The following is an 18875-nucleotide window of genomic DNA, read 5'->3' as shown; positions in this document are numbered from 1 at the left end:
GGAAAATTACCTAAGCAAACTTTTCACCTCAGCCTGATGATCAAAAGTCAGGTGAGGGGCTACTCGGACACCCTCAATAGAGCTATCTGAAGGACTGCTTTGAAATAGGTCAGGGAGAGGTTCTGACTACTCTTCGTCAACATCTGAAGCCAATAGCAGTGCTGCGATTTCCACTCTTGGGATGAAAGCCTTCAGCCTATTTACATGGAACACTTTTGGGGCCTGTCCAGGCCTTCCAAGGTCCACTAAATAGTTGACCTCACCCAGTGACTCCACCACTGTGTAAGGGCCTGACCATTTGTCTTGTAAAGCTCTAGGCCTTATGGGATTCATGATCAGGACTTTCTGACCAGGTGTGAAGTTGATGAGGGAAGCTTCCTGGTCATACCAATGTTTCACCAGAGCTTGTCCTGCCTTCAACTGTCACTAGCCAGACCCATCAGGAGTACCATCCTTTTTGTGAGCCCTAGCACATAGCCTACTACATTGGTAGTAATGGGGGCAGTGGGCATCTCCCATCCCTCCTTGACTACGGCTAAGGGTCCCCTTACAGGGTGACCAAACAGAAGTTCAAAGGGGCTTAAGCCAACACCCTCTTGTGGTACCTCTCTGTAGGCAAACAGTAAGCATGGTAATAGAAGATCCCATTTTCTTCTTTGAGGTTCTTCCAGAGCCTCAATAATACTTTTCAAGGTCCTGTTAAAACTTTCAACCAGACCATTGGTCTGTGCGTGGTATGCAGAAGAAAACTTATAGGTTGCCTCACATTCCTTCCACATGGCCTGCATATACTTCGACATAAAGTTGCTGCCTCTGTCAGACACAACCTCTTTAGGGAAGCCAACCCTAGTAAAGATGCCAAGTAATGCTTTTGCAACTGACTTGGCAGTCACAGTTTTTAATGGGATGGCCTCAGGATACGTGGTGGCATGGTCGACCAGCACCAGGATAAACCTATTGCCTGAGGATGTTTGAGGGTCAAGGGGACCAACAATGTCGATCCCTTCCCTCTCAAATGGTACCCCCACAACTGGGAGTGGAACCAATAGAGCTTGGAATGTTGAGCCACTCTTACCAGATAACTGGCAGGAGGCACATCTCCTGCAGTGGCTTTCTACTTGCACCCCCATCTTGGGCCAGTAGAAGTGCATGGATAACCTTTGATTGGTCCTCTTAATTCCAAGGTGACCAGCAAGGGGCACTTCATGTGCCAGCTGCAGGAGGAAGGGTCTTACAGCAAGGGGAACCACCAACCTCCTATGGTCTCCTTCTGTAGACTCTGTAGGCTCACTATACAGGAGCCCACCTTCCAATAAATCCTGTGCTTCCCAGGAGGTTCTCCCTCAAGCTGGGAGCAGGCCTGTCTCCTTAGGCCTTCCAGAGATGGGCACTCACGTTGGCCCTTACTGAATTCTTCCCTGTCAGAACCACCTTCTACTAACAAATATTTTAGTTCAGGATGGTCATTGGGGTCAAATACTTCAGGCATCACCACCTCCTCGTCAGGTCCTGGTTATTGACCTACTACCTCCACCTCAGTGGTAGATGAGTTAGGGGGAATATTTTCTTTCCCTCTTTTTGATTTTCAGACTCCTTTAACCTTGGGTTTCCCCTTTGGCTGGGGCAGGGCATTGGTCTTGGCCAGTACTTCCCTTGTTTAAGACCTTGTACAGGGTCTGTCAGCTGTATCTCCCACAAGCCCTAAAGCTCTGAGATCATTTCCCAGTAATACCTTTTCTGGGACACTACTTTGTATGCTCACTGGAATCCTGACTGCTGTACCATTGATAGTAAGATTTACAGGTATTACTGGGAACATGAGAGGTGGGCCATCAGCCAACTTAGTGGGCATCAGAGTAGCTCTGGAAACTTCCTCTGGGTCTACCAAGGTAGAATCCACTACAGTTCAACTGCACCAACTATCCCTAAGAGCTGGAGTATCTACTCCATTGATCAGCACACTGTCTTTAAAGTAGTGCTCAGTGTTATCTGGAATCCTAGCATAAGCCTCTAAGACTTTTGGCTCCCAGGAACCCAGTGAAACGAAAACTACCTCAGCTTCTATCCCACTGGGGAAGGAGTCTGAGGAGAAGGATGCTCCTGTAATCTCTTCTTCCTCATAGGAGGAGAAGGCCAGATTAGCAGAGTGGACCTCCAAGGTTTTGACCTCACATCGGGGATCCCCCTTCACGTGGTCAGTTACTCCACAAGCAAAACAAGATCCACTGGGTCTGTTTACATAGGGAGGCTTACTATAACCAGAGTTCTGTTTTGGAGGCTGGCCTCCACTACCCTGTGAGTTCTCTTGTGTCTTACCCCTATTTTTCTTTTTGTGGCCCTTATGGGAGGAAGATTTATCAGTTTCCCCACCCTCCTTATCTTTGGACTTTTTCCCTTCCTCCTTGATTACCGGGATGATTCTTGTCCTTATGGGACACTCAATGTGACACCCACAAATCTGCTGCATTGGCTAGCTTCTTATGACCTATCTCCTTTGAATCGGCTAAATGCTGCTTAAGCTCAGGGGAAGAAGATGCAAAAATATGTTCCAACATGACAAGACTTATCATACCTTCAAAGGTAGAGACCTTATAACCTTCAACCCAGCCAGTCAAGTTCTTTAAGGATTCAGTTACATAAGATACCCAAGCACCACCTTCTTTCTTATTCTACTCTCTGAATCTTTTTAAGTATTGGGCAGGAGTCTTTCCAAACTTTAAGATGAGAGTTTGCTTCAACATTGCAAAATCTGCTCTCTCAGCTTTTGACATTTCCATAATGGCACTGCAGCCAGAATGGGGCAGTCTGCTAAGTAACCAGGCAATTTTATCAGCATTGTCAACTTGTTGAACTTCACATGTATACTCAAATGCATTCAGCCAGTCCATAATGTCATTCTTTTCCTCATACACACTGAACAGACCTTTTGGAAACCTTGGATGAGAGGAGGCCCCAGACCCATGTCCAGGACCCTTGGATCTATTGGCAACTTGAAGCTTGGCCAGTTCCAACTGGTGATCCCTGTCTTTTTGTTTTTTTTTTCTGCCTGCTCTATCTTTAGTTTGGCCATATTGAACACAAGCTCCTTCTGCCTAAACAGCAGTTCAGTGCAGCGGCAGAACTATCAGTTCTACCAGTGAGAGAAGCCATACCTCCTTCTGCACTGTCCTCAGAAGCTATAGCTCTAAGCTGAGCTTCTTTTCGGTCCATGATTATTTGGATCATTTCTATGTTTGTGCCTTGAGAGGAGACACCTCGCTCAGCACACATCTTTCTCAATGTTTCGGATTTAGAAGCATTTAAAGTTAACAAGGTACTTGTTTCCATACTGTTAGATAGGACTATGGCCTTTTTAAAAGTTATACCACAACAATTCACTATGTGTCCTGGTAGAAATAACTTGAAATGCCTTCACTAGTGTGCAACACTGGATACTATCCCACTGCTGTACACCAATTTGTTAAGAAGGATTTCTGAACTCTGACCTGGAGGGGCAGAGGTTCAGAAGGCCAACTGAGTTTCTTGGAACAGGGTAACCTCTGGACAAGCCAGACCAATCAGGGTAGGTATGGCAGGCGGTCAAGACTAAGTCTCAAGAGGGGTGATGGTGACTGAAAGACCTCAATGAGCACACAAAGCAAGGACACTTACATATTACTCCAGACTTACAAATGCAGCGAACTTGCACAGGTCGTTGCCTCAGCAGGGCAACACGGTAACCACGTTTACTCCGGTCCAGGCACACTCGTCTCACTTCAGACCTGGGAATGCCAAGTGTACGAAATTCAGTGTGAGAGTGCCGTGGCCACAGAGCTAGCAGTATACCAAGTTTCGAAGGCCTCCTTAAAACAATGGCGGTGACAGAGCAAACGTCCCGTGTAAGCTGGTCAGCCCACTGGATGGCCCAGTGACACTTCCGAAGAGGCTTACTTGCAGGGTTTGGTGACGGTGACGAGAATAGTTGATCCCACTATTCCAATGGGTCAAAGCGTCTTCGCAGACCTTCTAGGACGATCAGATGCAGAGTGGTCCCACGTGACGACAGCAGGCTCAGGGTGCCAAACCTTCCAGCTGGTCACCAGTAGTTCCTTAACTCGGCTTCTTGCTGCAGGATACTTGGCTCCTTATCCTTTGTTCGGTGTGAACTCTGGAGATCGACATGGTAGTGGTGTTTTCAGCCTCCTCTTATCCAAAGTTCCCTTCGCACCAAAACAGAGAGGATCCAATGGGAGATCTGCTCACAAACACTCACTCCATACGTGGACCAATCACAGACCACTGTGGTCCCAGACATTCAGGACACTACAGACTCTCTGACACCCAGGATGTGTATTGGGAACAGACATCCCAGCCCACATCCTGGAGGCACACACACATGGCATGCAGAAGCCCGCAAAAGCATTGGGTTTCACGGGAAAGTGCATGACCAAATAAGGACTGACCCGGGTCGACTCGACCTTGGGGAAGGTGAAGGGGCAAGATGGCCAAAGGACAGGACAAAGAACCTCGTGGCATGGCCATTTTGGAGCCAGACCACCTATTCGTGCTAAACACGGTTAACGTGGTTAACACGGCAAGAAAGGGTTAAAAATATAAGAAAACAATAGCTGCCACCAGTCCTGTCCATGACACATCTGTACAGTTCATAAAAAGTCCAGCGAGAGTTTCTAGGGCCTTTGGAAATTACTAGAGACCCAAGTGTGCTGTATGGTAATACACATTGTACACTTGTTACATGTTGCACAAAAGTTGCAACATGAGGAAAGGACTAAGGGAAACAAAGTCTCCCAGTACTGACTGTCTTAAGGGCATGTCAGTTTCCCATAAAAAGTGAGCAAAAGCCCAGAGGAGTGCAGCTGAGGGCTGTGCTTCTCTGGCAAAGTCAGTCAATGCTGTTAAAACAGCAGCAAAAAGTTTGGCATTAGTTCTTGATCCACTCGTCCACTAGTGAGTCCAGAATGGGGAACCAGACATGGCAGCATAGCTGTCATTTGGTGTTTTCAGCTCCCCAATGTCCCACATGGGCTATCCGGACTACGTCGGTTTGGAGGGTGGCAGGAATGACGATTCTGCACCCTCTCAGGAGTATGTTGTGGTCTTTTACGGCTATCTCAAACCATACCCTTGCCAGTCTTACTATTTCCGCATTGCATACCCCTGGGTGAGCCAGAGTTGCTTGTCGGTAGTCTCTCCATTTGTTGGTATTAGTCAGGCTGATGGCAAGGGCGGTCGTGGGATCTGCGGTGGAGGCAGCCACAACCGTGTCCAGGGAAAGGGCAGGCGGAAGAAAGGTGGCAACCACAAAGTCAATGTAAGCAACATCGCCCCCATGGGTGATGGGAAGGCCTGCAGGGTGACAGGAAAGGTAGTCTGCTGGGTTGAGGTCGCCCCCTGGTGGGTGTACGATATTATAGTCATATTCTTGCAGTCAGGTGCCCCATCGCTCGATTCTCGGGGGCATCTTGATCCTCGGGTTTCCAAACAACGATAGCAAGACCTGGTGGTCGGTGATCAGGGTGAATTTCTTCCCGATAATGAAGTTGTGGAAATGCTCACTGTTCCATACGGCGGCCAGGCTCCCCTTCTCGGCTTGCGGATATGCAGACGGCATGGATAGAGCCCTGCTGGCGTACACCACAATGTGTCTGGGGTTGATGTCTGCTCTGCTCATCTATGCCAGGATGCACCCAGGCCTACCGGGCTGGCGCCCACTCTGATTTCTGTGTGCCAGAAAGGGTTGCATTATGCCAAGCGGTGGGCTTCCGTTAGGCCTCTCTTGATGTCCTCGAATGCTTGTTGGCAAGCGAGGTCCACTCGAACGTGGCCTCGTTTTGTAGTAGCTTCCTGAGCGGTTCAGTGATTGAGGCATACTGCGGGATGTATCTGGCACAATACCCCGCCATCCCTAGGAAGGAATGTACCTCTGCTACCTGTAATGGCTCCTTGAGCTTGGTGATGGTGTCCACTTTTTCTGGATCAGGCGGCATACCCTCTGCCGAAAATATGTGTCCAAAGAATTTTAGCTTTGACTTGCTGAATCAACACTTATCGATGTTGAGAGTTATGTCAGCGGCTTGGACTGCTGTGCAGGTGGCGAGGAGTGCCATGTCGTGAGCTTCTTTGGATGCCCCAAAAATGAGGATGTCGTCACTATAATTTAGTGTGCCTTTGATTGGCCTGATGATCTGTCTCAGAGCCTCCTGAAAGATCTCAGCTGCTGAGGAGATGCCGAAGTTTAGCCTTCGGTACCTGAACAGTCATTCATGTGTGGCAAACGTTGTAATCCCTCTGGAGTCGGGATGCAGTTCTAGTTGATGATACCCTTTTATCAGATCCAGTTTCGAGAACAATCAGGCATTGTTGAGTTGCATGATCATGTCTTCAATGCACGGACCTGGGTGTCTCTCCCTCTGGATGGCGGTATTATCCATCCTCATGTCGATGCATGGTCGCAGTCTCCCTCTTTCCTTTGGCACAATGACCAGGGGTGACACCCAGGGGGTGGGCCCCTTTGCTGGCGCGATGATCCCATTGGAGAGCAGCTGGTCAAGCTCTCTGGAGACTACTTCTTGCAGGTGGAATCCGACTCTCCTGGGGTGGTGTGGGACTGGCCTCACCACCGGGTCAATGTGTTGTTTGATCGGGGGACTCTTTAGTTTCCCTAAACCTGTGCACAGTAGGGGAAATTCCATCACAATGTCAGCTTTCGTAATAAAAGCGCAGATGTGATCTGTAGTGATGGCCTGAACAGCGCCCTCGCATTGCTGGCCGACAGCAGCCGATATTATCACGTCATCAGTTCCGACATGGATGTCGATGAGGCCTAGACATGAACCCGTGTAATAGCTGAGGAGGCAGCGACCTTTCGTTGGGCATCGAATAACATGGATGGTCGTGTCCGTTTTCCGTCCTTTGAGGAGGATGCAGCATCTGAAGTGGCTGATGGTCTGCAGGGGCGTGGCTGCACCCCACTGGAATATTCTCGAGTGTGTTCACCCTAGCGTCTGGGCGTCTGGGATCCTTATGTATTCTTGCTCCCCCATAATATTTACAGTGGCGCCAGAGTCCACTAGAAAGTGAAAAAGGCAGTTGCCCATTTTGACATGGATTCGTGGAGCTTCCTTGGCCTCTCTATTGTCTTGGACGAGGTTGACGTATTCGTCCTGCGTTGGTGGGTCGTAATAGGGAGCACCACCGGTGGGCATTAGAGCGTAGTAGTTGGCTTCTTCTTGGTACCCCTCGGGAGGATCGTGATATTCGTCTGTCAGCTGAGGTGGTTGCTCATGTCCTGCGTAGCCATAGGGGTATTCCTGGTACTGATATTCGTCAACGGCCCGGATGTATCATCACGGGCTGGGTTGATAGAACCTCTGTTGGAAGTATGGAGGTTGCGGTGGACGATATGGGATTCTGGTGGGTGCTTGGGGCCTCACGGTGGGGAATGGTCTGCCTTCTCTGCAGACGGATTGGAAGTGGCCTTCTCTGCCACAATTGGTGCATCTCTGAAACAGGGCTGGACAGGATCCGGAATGTGGGAACGCCATGCCACACCTGTCACAGGTTTCCCCCCTTCTCATCTGTCTATGTTGCCTGGTGTCCTCTTTAGGCGGAGTCTTCTTTCGTATGGTTCGGGACTTAAATAAACCCGCTCGGCCGTCCTCGGCTTCCAGATTACGTTCAACTTCGATGTCCAGGATCACGGGAAACTCCGGGATTATTCAAGAAGGAGTAGGGGGGCAAGCGGAAGCGACGCAGGGATTCCGGGAAGTTAGGAAAGAGGGAAGAAGTCGGGAGAAGGGAATCCAGGGGCCAGGAGATAGCAAGTAGCACTAGAGAAGGTTTGGAGAACATGTCCGATCACAGCTAGTAGCAGCGTTGAGACGCGCAGGGCCGCGGGGGTGTGGCTTCTTTATAGAGGACGCTGCGTAGAACGTGAAGACTGGTGAGCAGCGTTCTGATCTTGCCGCCATGTTGGTAGTATTATGGAGTGTAAGGCCCGACGTGTCAGGGACCAGGAGGCCCAGAAGGGGCGAGTTTGATGGTTCATGACAACACCGGTAGCATTGTGTCTGTTGTCTGGGCACTTGTTGGTTGTACTGCCTGTATGGGGTGGTATTCCTGTCACCCGGTCCAGAGACTGGCTGTTGGATCGCAGCTATAAGTTCCGAGGTATCGTGTTTGGTAGTTGGCGTGCCTGTTATTGAAGCAGGTTGGGCATCGACCCTCTCAAAGATTCTGGCAAGCTCTCTGACCTCTGGGATTGTGAGGGGCTTTTTTAGCAGTTGTTTTTTGAGTGTTAGTGATAGGCAGCTTTCAATAATGCGTAGGCGAATAGCCTCGTCCACGGAGAAAGCATCAAACTGACAGTTTGTTTGCTTGTTTTGTTTGTTTTATTGCTTGTATTGCGCGCCAGAACCAAGGGTATCAGGGCGCATTGCATACGACAACTTACAGCTTGGTTACATATCAGTTTGAACACATGCATAATACGATAAATATACATAATGTTACGCTCACCTGATCTCTGCAAAGGCGTTGGGGCGTGGTTGCAGCCCTCCCTGAACTTGAATCACCCCCTTCAGGCCTCTCCCTCAGTAGAAAAGCTGTGAGCAGTGATACGTGGTGATACTGCTCCTGCGTGGCGATAAGAGTGTGTGAGTGCGCCAATCTGTGATTGTTGTACCTCTCGAAACCTTCACCCCAAAGTACGGTTTCTGTGAGCATACTCCGGCTCATAAAGCTCACCCGTGAATTATGGAAGATAAGCTCTCCGTCCTGCTACTTCTGGCAGGGGCGCGTCAAATGGGATCTAGTTCCTTCCCTGATAAGGATTAGTCCAGTCCAGCTGTGACTATGCTTCTACCTATGATTGGTAAGTCTTTCCCGAGCTCTTCTGATGTTGTTCGTTCTGTTTAATGTCTTTATATGTTGCTCCTATTTATGCCCGCAATAATGTCTGTCTTCTGTTTTCTTCCCTCAGATGGAAATGCGGCCTCAATGCAGCTGTGAGATGCGAGACGTGGCGGGATGGAAGATGGATGCTACTGCAATGTTCGACAGCAGGTAAGTGATGGTTTAAGGACAAGCGCGAAGTATGGCGAAGCGCAACCTTAAACAGACTGTTTTTTCGATGACTAACCTTGTCTTCCGTTTTTCCTTGCAGGCGCTGCTGTCGACGATGGAGCGTGTCGTGCTGTGGTGCCAAGATGAAGATTTCAGCGTTACGGAAAGTGTAAAGATGAATACTTGGTTCGCCGAAAGGAATGGTCAGGTAAGAACAGCTTCCTCCAGTTGGTAAGTATGCTGGAAGGAAACAGGAAGTCCAGGAAGCAGGATCTTCAAAGGTACGTCTGACCTCAGGCGACGATGAGCGTTACGCTGCTTGCAAGTGCAGAATAATGCAAAGCGTCTGTCTTGAGGATCAGTGCAGCTTTTATAGCTGAGATTGTGGGCACGCCCATTAGGGCCAGCTTACCAACCACACCCTGCCACTCCTAGAGAGTGAGCATGTGCGAAGGCAATCCATTAGCAGCCACACCCAAGAATACACATGGGGCTGCTTAATGGATGGAATGTTCAAGGTTAATGCATCCTGCTTAATGGATGGAATGTTCAAGGTTTATGCATCTAAAGTGCTATGTCCATAATAAAAGCTTTTTGGTGTTAAATGGATGTTCTTGTTTACTTTTGTTCATGAGCCTGGTGCCAAAGGTGCCAGGACAGTGTCCACCCAGGTCTCCTGTGCATGCGACCCTTGCATGCCTGTGCCCCTGACTTCATGACCATGACACATAACAGAGCAAATCAAATAAATACATGTTATTACAGTATAGACACAGTAAACACCCTCCGGATGCAATAAACACTAAGGGTCAAGTAAGTATGTACAAAGGTATAAGGTTGGCCAGACGAGGGTGGACAGGAATAGTCAGTCATAAGCAAGTAGATATCTGTCACTTATTTTTCCTAGTCTTTGATCCACCTTATGAGGTTCTGTTGGAATTTAAGGTACAGTTGATCTGTTCGCAGAAGGGGAGGTAGGGAGTTCCAAAGTTGAGCGCCTTTGACCTGGAAGCTGCATCCTCCAACTCTAGAGAGTTTAAATCTAGCTAGTGAGATGCAGTTGGAGTTGGAAGACCTGGTGGATCTTGTAGGACTTATTCTAGTAAGTCTCTCAGAGAGGTAGCAAGGTGCAGCATTGTTTAAACATGTATATACAAGTGAAAAAACTTTTAGCTCGATTTTCTGGTGAGTCGAGAGCCAATTATTTGCTCTTCTGATTTCAGAGATGTGGACTCTCCTGGATATACCGAGTGCTGCTCTGAGAGCATTGTTCTGAAGGAGTTGGATTCTCTTGATGGTTTCCTTGTTGGCCCCAATGTAAAGAGAGTTACAATAACTCAACTTCGCTAGAACAAGTGCTCTAGCAAGGGTAATGCAACTGTTGTTGGACAGGAAGGGTTTACCTGCTCTTATCAATTTGCAGGTATATGCAGTGGCGGAAGCCATCGCATTGACCTGTTTATTAAAGGAAAGGGTGGAATCCAGATAAAAGCCCAGAGTTTTCACCTCATGAGCAGTGGTAATTTGGTTGTCATCGATGTTGAAGGAAGAATAGTTGCAACCCAGTTTTTTAAGGGTGAAGGAGGTGCCCAGGATGATAATCTCAGTCTTATCATCATTCAGGCATAGTCCATGGGTGGCCATCCATGCCTGAATAATGAGAAACGCCCTTTTCACCAAAGCCAAATCTTTGTCATCATCACCCGTAAGGGTGGTCAGTCATAATTTCGAGAAAAAAACATTTGAAAGACAATAATGTCAAAACAATAATATTGAAAAAAAAATCGATTTTTTTTTTATTATATATTTATTTTGGGGTCCGGGAATATAAAAAATGGGTAAAACAAAATAAAATAAAAAAAGAGGGGTTGGGGGGAACCCCCCCATTTCGAATAAAAAAGTAATTAAAAAAAATGCGTCTTTATTTTTTTCGCTATTTTTTTTCGATATTTTGACTTTCGAAATTTTTGTTTTCGAAATTATCAATACAAACCACCAGTAAGTGGTAGGAGAATCTGAGTATCATCTGCATAGTTAGTGTAGGTGATACCAAGAAGGTCCAGATCATCGAAAAGGGGCATTGTGAAGATATTGTATAGGGTGGGAGAAACACATGATCCCTGGGGCTCTCGGCATGTAATGGGGATAGGGTCTGCCGCTGCAGTGGGGGGAAAGACTCTCATGGTCCTATTATTGAGAAAGGATTGTATCCATGCTATGGCTTCTTCATAGAAGTGGGCAGCCGAGTCCAGATGCCTACATAAGACTTTGTGGTCCACAAAGTCGAATGCAGCTGATAAATCCAAGAGGCGGAGTAGGGCTGATTTCCCTTTATCCCTGAGCTCGTTGATCTGGGCCTTTAGGTCTATTAAGGCTGTTTCAGTCCTGTGCTGGGGTCGGAAACCAGACTGTCGTGCTCCTAGCAGGTGGTTAGCTTCTAGGTGTTTTGTATTTGTAGATACGCCATTTTATCTATTATTTTTAGAAGAAAGGGCACTGTTGTAATCGGGGGGTAATTAGTAGGTATGGCAGGGTCTAACGTCTGTTTTTTGAGTAAAGGGAGCACTCAGGATTCTTTTAAGTTACTTGGTATGGAACCTGAGGCAAATGAAGCATTAATATGTTTCGAGATGAAGGGAGCCAAGTCTCTGGCTGCATCCTTTATCAATTGGACTGGGCATTGGTCTCCCTGACAGTTGGAGGGTTTGAGCGATAGTATGATTTTTTCTGTCTCGATAATAGACACTTTAGAAAACTTAAAGCGAGGGGGGCAGGTGGTGATTTTAGCAGGTGTGGTGAGAATTTTGGGCGCAGTAGCTGGTCTAAGTGACGCTTTTTTCTTGGCAATTGTAGCATGAAGAGTAGTGACTTTATTGGCTAGAGCTTGCTGTATGTTGGAGCACCAGGGTTTATATTTAACACAATTATCTGGCACTGGGATGGGAGATTCTATTTCTTTCAAGATGACAAAAAGATCCTTCATGCTTGAGTTAGCTTGGGATATTCTGGTGTTATAGGTTTCCCTTTTCGCCAACAGTATTTCTTTTTTATACAGGGTAGTTATATCCCTAAGAATAATTTTATTTTCATTAGAAGGTTGTATTCTCCATGCAACCTTGCATTGTCTTTTTTTAGTACGTAGTGTTTTCAGGTGAGTTGTGTACCAGTAGTTAAGATGGGCTTTAGGTTTGCTTTGTCTCATTTTGAGCGGTGCAATTGTGTCGAGTGCGGTGGACATGATTTTGTTGTACTCATTCAACAGAGCTTCAGGGCCCAAGTTTTCTGGCAGCGAGTTAAGTTTAGTGAGAATCAAGGGGAGTAGATTGTCCGGGGTGATATTTGTTTTGTTCCTTGTCGGAATGGGTGGGCCCCTTTGATTCTCAGACGGGTTATGTACTTGTCCACTGTTTCTTGCGGTTTCTGTGTGCATTGATTGAAGAGATACCTCTCATAGTCTCTATTGGGTTCAATAAGCAGAAGCCTATTAAGAGCAGCAATTAGGTAGGCAAAGTCAGGCTGATCGGCCGTCGGGATGGTTTTAACGATAATTTTTACCTTTCCCCACCAAATTGAGGAAGACGGCACGTAGGTGGGGTGAGTCGCCATCCCCGGACCCTCTGACAAAGTGGTAGAGGTCTTCCATCGACTCAGTCCACCAGGGGCCTTTGTTGGCCTGTGTCGTCATGGAGAATGGAAGGGGCATGTGTAGCTGTATGGACATTGAGCTGTGTGCGGGGGTGGCGAATTTGGGTTGCTCATGGTATGATATGATATGATATGTTATTTATAACGTGCTTAATACCCAGAAGTTTCTAAGCGTGGACCCGGGGTTCGAACCCAAGTTGCTCCGTGTCGTCTTGCTTCGAAGGCGAGCACGTTGCCGCTGAGCTATCCTCCCAAGATGGCTGTCAACTGTGCAAGAGATGAGAGGACCGCAGGTGGTTAGGGTGGCACGCTGTAGGAGATTAAGTGGTGAGTGGTGGAGGTCAGGACCACCCTTGCCCAGGGTCTACAAGGCATGGGGTGTCCACCCTTAGGTTGATGAGGATGATGGTGCGGATGCATAGTGGGGTCCCAGTGGAGAAGTTATGTGAGCCCGGATCACTTTTTGCCTTAAAATGCCGAGTTCACGGGTATCCGAGAAGGTGGGGTCATGATTGTATGAGGTGGATATTCAGTCTCACCTTGTGCATGAGTGGCAGACCTACCGGCTTCACAGACTTCCGTGGGCTCATGTACGTGGCAGGCGAGCAGGCCACGTGATCTCATAGGTCCGCTGGAGGGTGAGCTGCCGGTATCAGAAGGGAGTTGCAGGGCCTTGTCCAGCGGGCCTGCGCACTGTCGAGGTTGCCAGTGGCTCAGGGTGTCCGTTATGCTTTCCTAGGGTGAGCCACATGGTATGGAGTCAGACAGGAGGTGTTGTGGAGGTGGCGCCCCATGCTGCGTGAGCATATCGTGGGGGGTATGGAGCGCACTGCAGGGCCCCTCTGTGAACGGTGGTGGTGTGACGCAGCCGGGCCCCTCATTGTGTGGGCGGAGTGCGTCACGGGCAGAGTCCCTCTTAGAGCGGGTGAAGTGTGGTGCGGCAGGGCCCCTCTTTGAGTGGGCAGAGTGCGTCACGGGCAGAGCCCCTCTTAGAGCGGGCACGTATGAATGTGTCCGGACTCACCGGATGCAGGGCGTGGAGTGCTAAGGAGATTTTTTAACACAAATGCTTAATGCCCTTTACCTTAGAGCCCTCCAGGTCTTTTGCAATATTTTGGGGCTTTGAACTTTTCATTTTTAATGTGTTTTACTTTTGTGTTCTTAGGTTATGGAGTTTTAAAACAACTTCAGTGGCATCATCTTTTTATGTGTGTCACACAGCACTTTCAGTGCAGTGGCACAGGGGTGTCTTTCAGACTCCACAAGGTTTAAATACCTTCTCTGGGACTGACTACCGTCTCCCAGAGCATGTAAAGTTAAATTGGCTTTACTAGTCTTTTTAGATTTACTGACCCAACACACACTATCTTCTAATAGAGTGCTGGAAGGGTTGCTTAGCTTCCTCTGAGTCAAAACACTCATGTAACAGTAAAATGTTATCTTTTCCTCTTTTAAATGGCTGGTGGCAGTGGTTTAGATCAAATACCGTGATTTTTCGCGACCACTAACAACGGTAGCTCAAAATCAAGGGTAGCCATGTTTTTCAATCTGGCGCCCAAGACCTATCTGTAGAAACAGAATCCGGTCAACTTTTTTCGCCATTTCTTTAAGGAAAGGTCCTTCTTGTGTTTAACTCTGCGCGCTAAAACAGGTTTGGTCCCTTTGTTTTTGCCCTTTGGCGGGTTTCTGTGCTGAAGCCCTCCTCTGGTCCCAGAGTGTCTGAGGTGGACAGGATGTGAGGGAGGTGCCCGAAACTCCCTGTGCTTAGTCTCTTAGGAGACCTGAATGCACTACTGTGTGATTGGCTGGCTGACTGTCCGGCAAGGACAGCCGCCCTGCTGGGTGAATGACAGCCAGGCTGACTGAATGGGAGAAAACCGTTTAAAGGCAGGTCTCTGGGACTTGGAAAGCAGAGTCGACCACTGGAACGAAAGAACCGTAGACGAGCTGAAGGAAGAGGACTGCTGCAACTCCTGGATGACCGGTGAAGCCCTGCGGCAGGTCCCAATTGCCTGAAACTCTGATCGACAGAGAAGCCCTTCAAGGTTAACTTCTTCCCTTGAGTTTGGTGGGAACAACCAAATCGTAAGCCGCCTGGACACTGTCCCTAACTGGTCGAATTTTCAGCAGAGTGCTGCTTGAAAACCGGATAGCCAGTGGGAAGTAAACCAGTTTGTGGTCTTTAAGGCACTCACACCTTAAAGCGACGTCTTGCTACAGCTTTGGCCTCATCCCTGGGCAATGCAGGAACCTCCCTACGTCCTCCTTCTTGTCCCCACGACTGAAGCTCAGGAAATGCGAGACCTGCTCGGTCCTGCCAGGAACAACTGCCTCTGCTACAGCTTTCATCGTTAAAAAAGGTACTGAAATATTTTCGCCCATCGTTAAAGTGCGTGAAATTTTCCTCAACTTCGAAGGTTCGTCCTTATCTAAACATTCGTCAAACTTTTTGCCTAGCCAAATCCTTTAAAAATCTGTGGCAAATACTTAACCGTTATATACCAGAACTGTGCTATCCTAGACAAAAGACTCTGAACCATTGACTTTGGCCCAGGCCTGTTGAGAAGAATTGCTGGTTGTATGTAACTGAAACCCTTTGCCCTGCCTATGAATGTATTTTGGCTGTCTATTCTCATAACCTTGTCTTTTCCTCCCCTTTATAAGTATCTGAAGTGTCATTTTGCTCCCACTTGATTTTGGAGCTAAACTTGTTCATTTACTTACCGGTTGGATTTTTGTGGTTTATTAGAGTGTGATATTGAGCTGCGTGTGCTAGTGTAATGTTTCCTAACTAAATGTGTAAATAAATGTATATTTTTATTCCAAGAAACCTTGAGTAAGTGTCTATTTGAATCACTGTATTATTGGTCCTTTGTGTAACTTGTTCTACTGCTCACTTAAACTCTTGAGATAAGTCTGGCTGCTCAGCCATCTGTGTAGTAGGGCTTGTACCAAAGGTGAAATTGTGCTTACACTTGTAGTCCTAATTGCCTGCAGTGTTCCCAAGGGGTACTGCAGGTGATTCTGCCTAACACGGAGCAGCGTTGGAGGAAGGTCGGAGGAGGATAGTGGCCCAGTGGGATCACTGGGTGCATGTAGGCGGACGAGGTGGATGCCACTCATGGAAGGAGGACTCAGGTCTGTGCGAGGAGACGTCCTTGTCGCCAGATGTAGCCTGGACCGGGCTATGGAAGTAAGGACGCGGAGCCGGAGAAGGATTGAACGTTACTTTCTTTATTCAACTTTACAAGATAACAGCGCCAATACTCCTCCCCTTCCTCCCGTTACTAACTATGCCCCCCTTTACTCGAGGGGCGTGAGCCTTAAAGGCGCAGGGGCAGGTAACATACGCTTCCTGTTGACATGTTAGTACCTTTCTATAGAAACAGTAAAGGCAATCACATCGTGTGTTTATGTCACCATTTTGTCATCAAAACTGGAATCGAATTGCCACAGTAAGTCGGGAATCACAGGGTGACTGTACATTTCATCTAACTCAGGTAGATATCAAAACGCATGTATTCAGTAATTAGCGAACACGAATGGTGGAGGCTAATGTTTAAGTGTTTGGATGGAATCAAGGTACTTTGGTTCGGAAATAGGACACTACGTTTGTTAGAGCCATGAGTGAGAGATGGTGCACATAATGGCGTTTTCTGGTTAAATTGTAGGAACAGTGTAATTGTGATTTACATCACTTGCCCTTTTGTGAAGGACAGGTACTAGACAACATGTGTGCCTCGAGTCAGTTATTAATATGCAACACTGTTGACATAAGGGCTACCGTTTTTTCTTATTTTTTCTCTTCTTATTTTTTCATCTGTTATTCTTTTTCATTAAGCATTGTTTACAAAATGTGAACGTTGGGCACAATTTGATTTACATTGATACAATATGGTTGTAAACGCCTAGGTCCCTGATGAAGGACTTTTTCGGTCCGGAATGGAACGGAGAACAACCCTGCGCCTGCCATTACATTAAAAGATGTTATTAAAAGATGTTTTGGGAATTTATATAATTCTATGACTTGATTGATTACTATTTTTGACCTTAATGAAAGGGTTCTCGAATGACATTATATATTTAGCTGCGCTTGCCAGCAATGGACAAGGTGGCGCCACGGGAGGTTTCCATGGTCTCTGTGTTTTCATTTATTTTTACCAGTGGATTGCGACAGTGGTCTTATGCCACCCTGACCGAACAATGTTTGCAATGCATGATTCTTAGGTTGAGGAGGTAGTATCATTACTGGCATCATGGGCAAGTCAGCCCCTAGTCTTGCAGTGACGGCGAGTATGGTCAATGACGGTGGCAGAACACTCCAAAGAACAGGGATTGAATTATAAATTGATGAGTAGCCCAAATTAAGATTCCTGTGTTGTAATGCATGTTGTGTTATATTGTATTATGTGTGCTAATTGCACAAGGGGTTAATTGTGCTGGGTCAAATACCCCGGTTGTCATGATTTTTTTTAGCTTTTTCGATACATACTATATTTTTTTAAACAAATGAATTTTAAAAGTGGAATACGCCTATGTGCACGTTGCACGGTTATTACCAGGGGGCAATATTTTTAAACAGGAATACTGCCAGAGGAAATCAGCAACTCTGACGATCTTGCATAACACTCCGGTACAATTTTGAATGCACAAACAGGGGTGGACTGGGAACCAAACGAGGATCTCGAAATAATTTTCAAAGTGACACCATAAGACACATTTTAAGCAAGCCCAAACTTTTTCGATGAAAAAATGTTTAAATAAAATAGGTTACTGAACAAAAGAGGCCCAGGTTGCAGAAGCCTACTGGGAAATTCCCGAAGTTACCTATAGGCCTGTCCAGCCCATGCGCAAAAGAGTAGTTTCTGACCCTTTTATGCATTAGATATAGTGGTAGTGAGAAGATGGCATATGAGATACCCACGTTTTCACCCCCTTCCAATGTCACCATTAGAACACTTTTTTCATGTATTGAATATTGATATAATTGATATTTTATTTGTATCGCGCTAGTACACAAGTGTTTCAGAGCACGACAAGGCAAGGGAGGGGAAAAAGGGAGAACAAAAAAACAACAATATTACTAGGCCCGGTGATATTGACAACACGCAAGTGCATGGGAGAGGGAAAGGGAAAAGTGCATGGAAGGGGGAAGAAGTAGAAAATGCTCAGCAAAGGAAAACAGATAAATAAACAATAATAAATAATAACAAGCAATAAACAATGGTAGTGCAGCCAACAAGTGGCAAGTGCTGGGTTTAAGGCAATAAACAGGGTGTGTCTGGTAAGTGCAGGAAACAAGTGGGGAGCTGTATGGTTACAGATACAAACCCCAGTGCAGGGATTTCCCAGAGGCAGTGCCGGTGGGTGACAGGGTGAGCAGGTACCTGGGCCCAGAAGTCAGGGGTAGGCCAGGTGCACGCTGCCGAGAGAGAGCAGATTAGCAGGGGAGAGGTGAAGGCAGAAGCAAAGAGGAAGGTCTTCGGGTGCTCCGGAACCAGAGATGGTTCTCCTCAAGTTTCAGAGTGGCAGGGAAGCTGTTCCAGAGGGAGCCCCCATCTGAAGACAGATGAAGAAACATCGCTCATGACCCTGGCTCTGCAGATAACTTTTCTCCCCCTCACACAATACCAGGGGCCAAGTTACAAAAGCATGACAGAGTGGTACAAATACAAATTGTCGATCTAAATTGCATTTCTGTGTTATTTTAGCTGGCGTTTCCCTCCTGTACGGTGTCAAATGCTTTTGGGACATTTTTTAATATTTACCTTCACAAAATAAATGGCAGAAATTTGTATTTGTACCACTCTGTCATGCTTTTGTAACTCGGCCCCTGGCATTGTGTAAGGGGGACAAAAGTTATCTGCAGAGCCAGGGTCATGAGTGATGTTTGTTCATGCATTAGCTTATCAAAAATCACCCGTATCTTATCAATGCGTCTTCAGTGTAGTGTGACCAAATACAGATGTGGCGGTCAAACAAGGTTATCCTGACGACCTGCGCCTTATTGGAATGACACGCAGTACATTTAACAACATGCGCTGGAAATAGACCCATGCATTAAATAAAAATGCTATAATATTCTCCAAACCTCATATAGCTTGTTTCGTCAGGCCAATTATTCTAAAGGTACATGCTTCAGCTTAATGAAGGAATGGATTCCATTA

At 47.0% G+C, this 18875-nt stretch overlaps 1 protein-coding gene across 1 annotated transcript in view; it reads right to left on the bottom strand.

The window, feature by feature from the left end:
* PDIA2 (protein disulfide isomerase family A member 2) overlaps window positions 1–18875 on the bottom strand; it is a 771139-nt gene that overhangs the window by 751946 nt on the left and 318 nt on the right. The gene's annotated exons all lie outside the window — the stretch shown is intronic.

Source organism: Ambystoma mexicanum, chromosome 2q (genome assembly GCF_040938575.1).
Source record: "Ambystoma mexicanum isolate Mex_15411 chromosome 2q, UKY_AmexF1_1, whole genome shotgun sequence".
Classification (NCBI taxonomy): Eukaryota; Metazoa; Chordata; class Amphibia; order Caudata; family Ambystomatidae; genus Ambystoma; species Ambystoma mexicanum.
The sequence above is the reverse complement of the archived record's forward strand: the minus strand, read 5'-3'. Positions and strand labels throughout refer to the sequence as shown.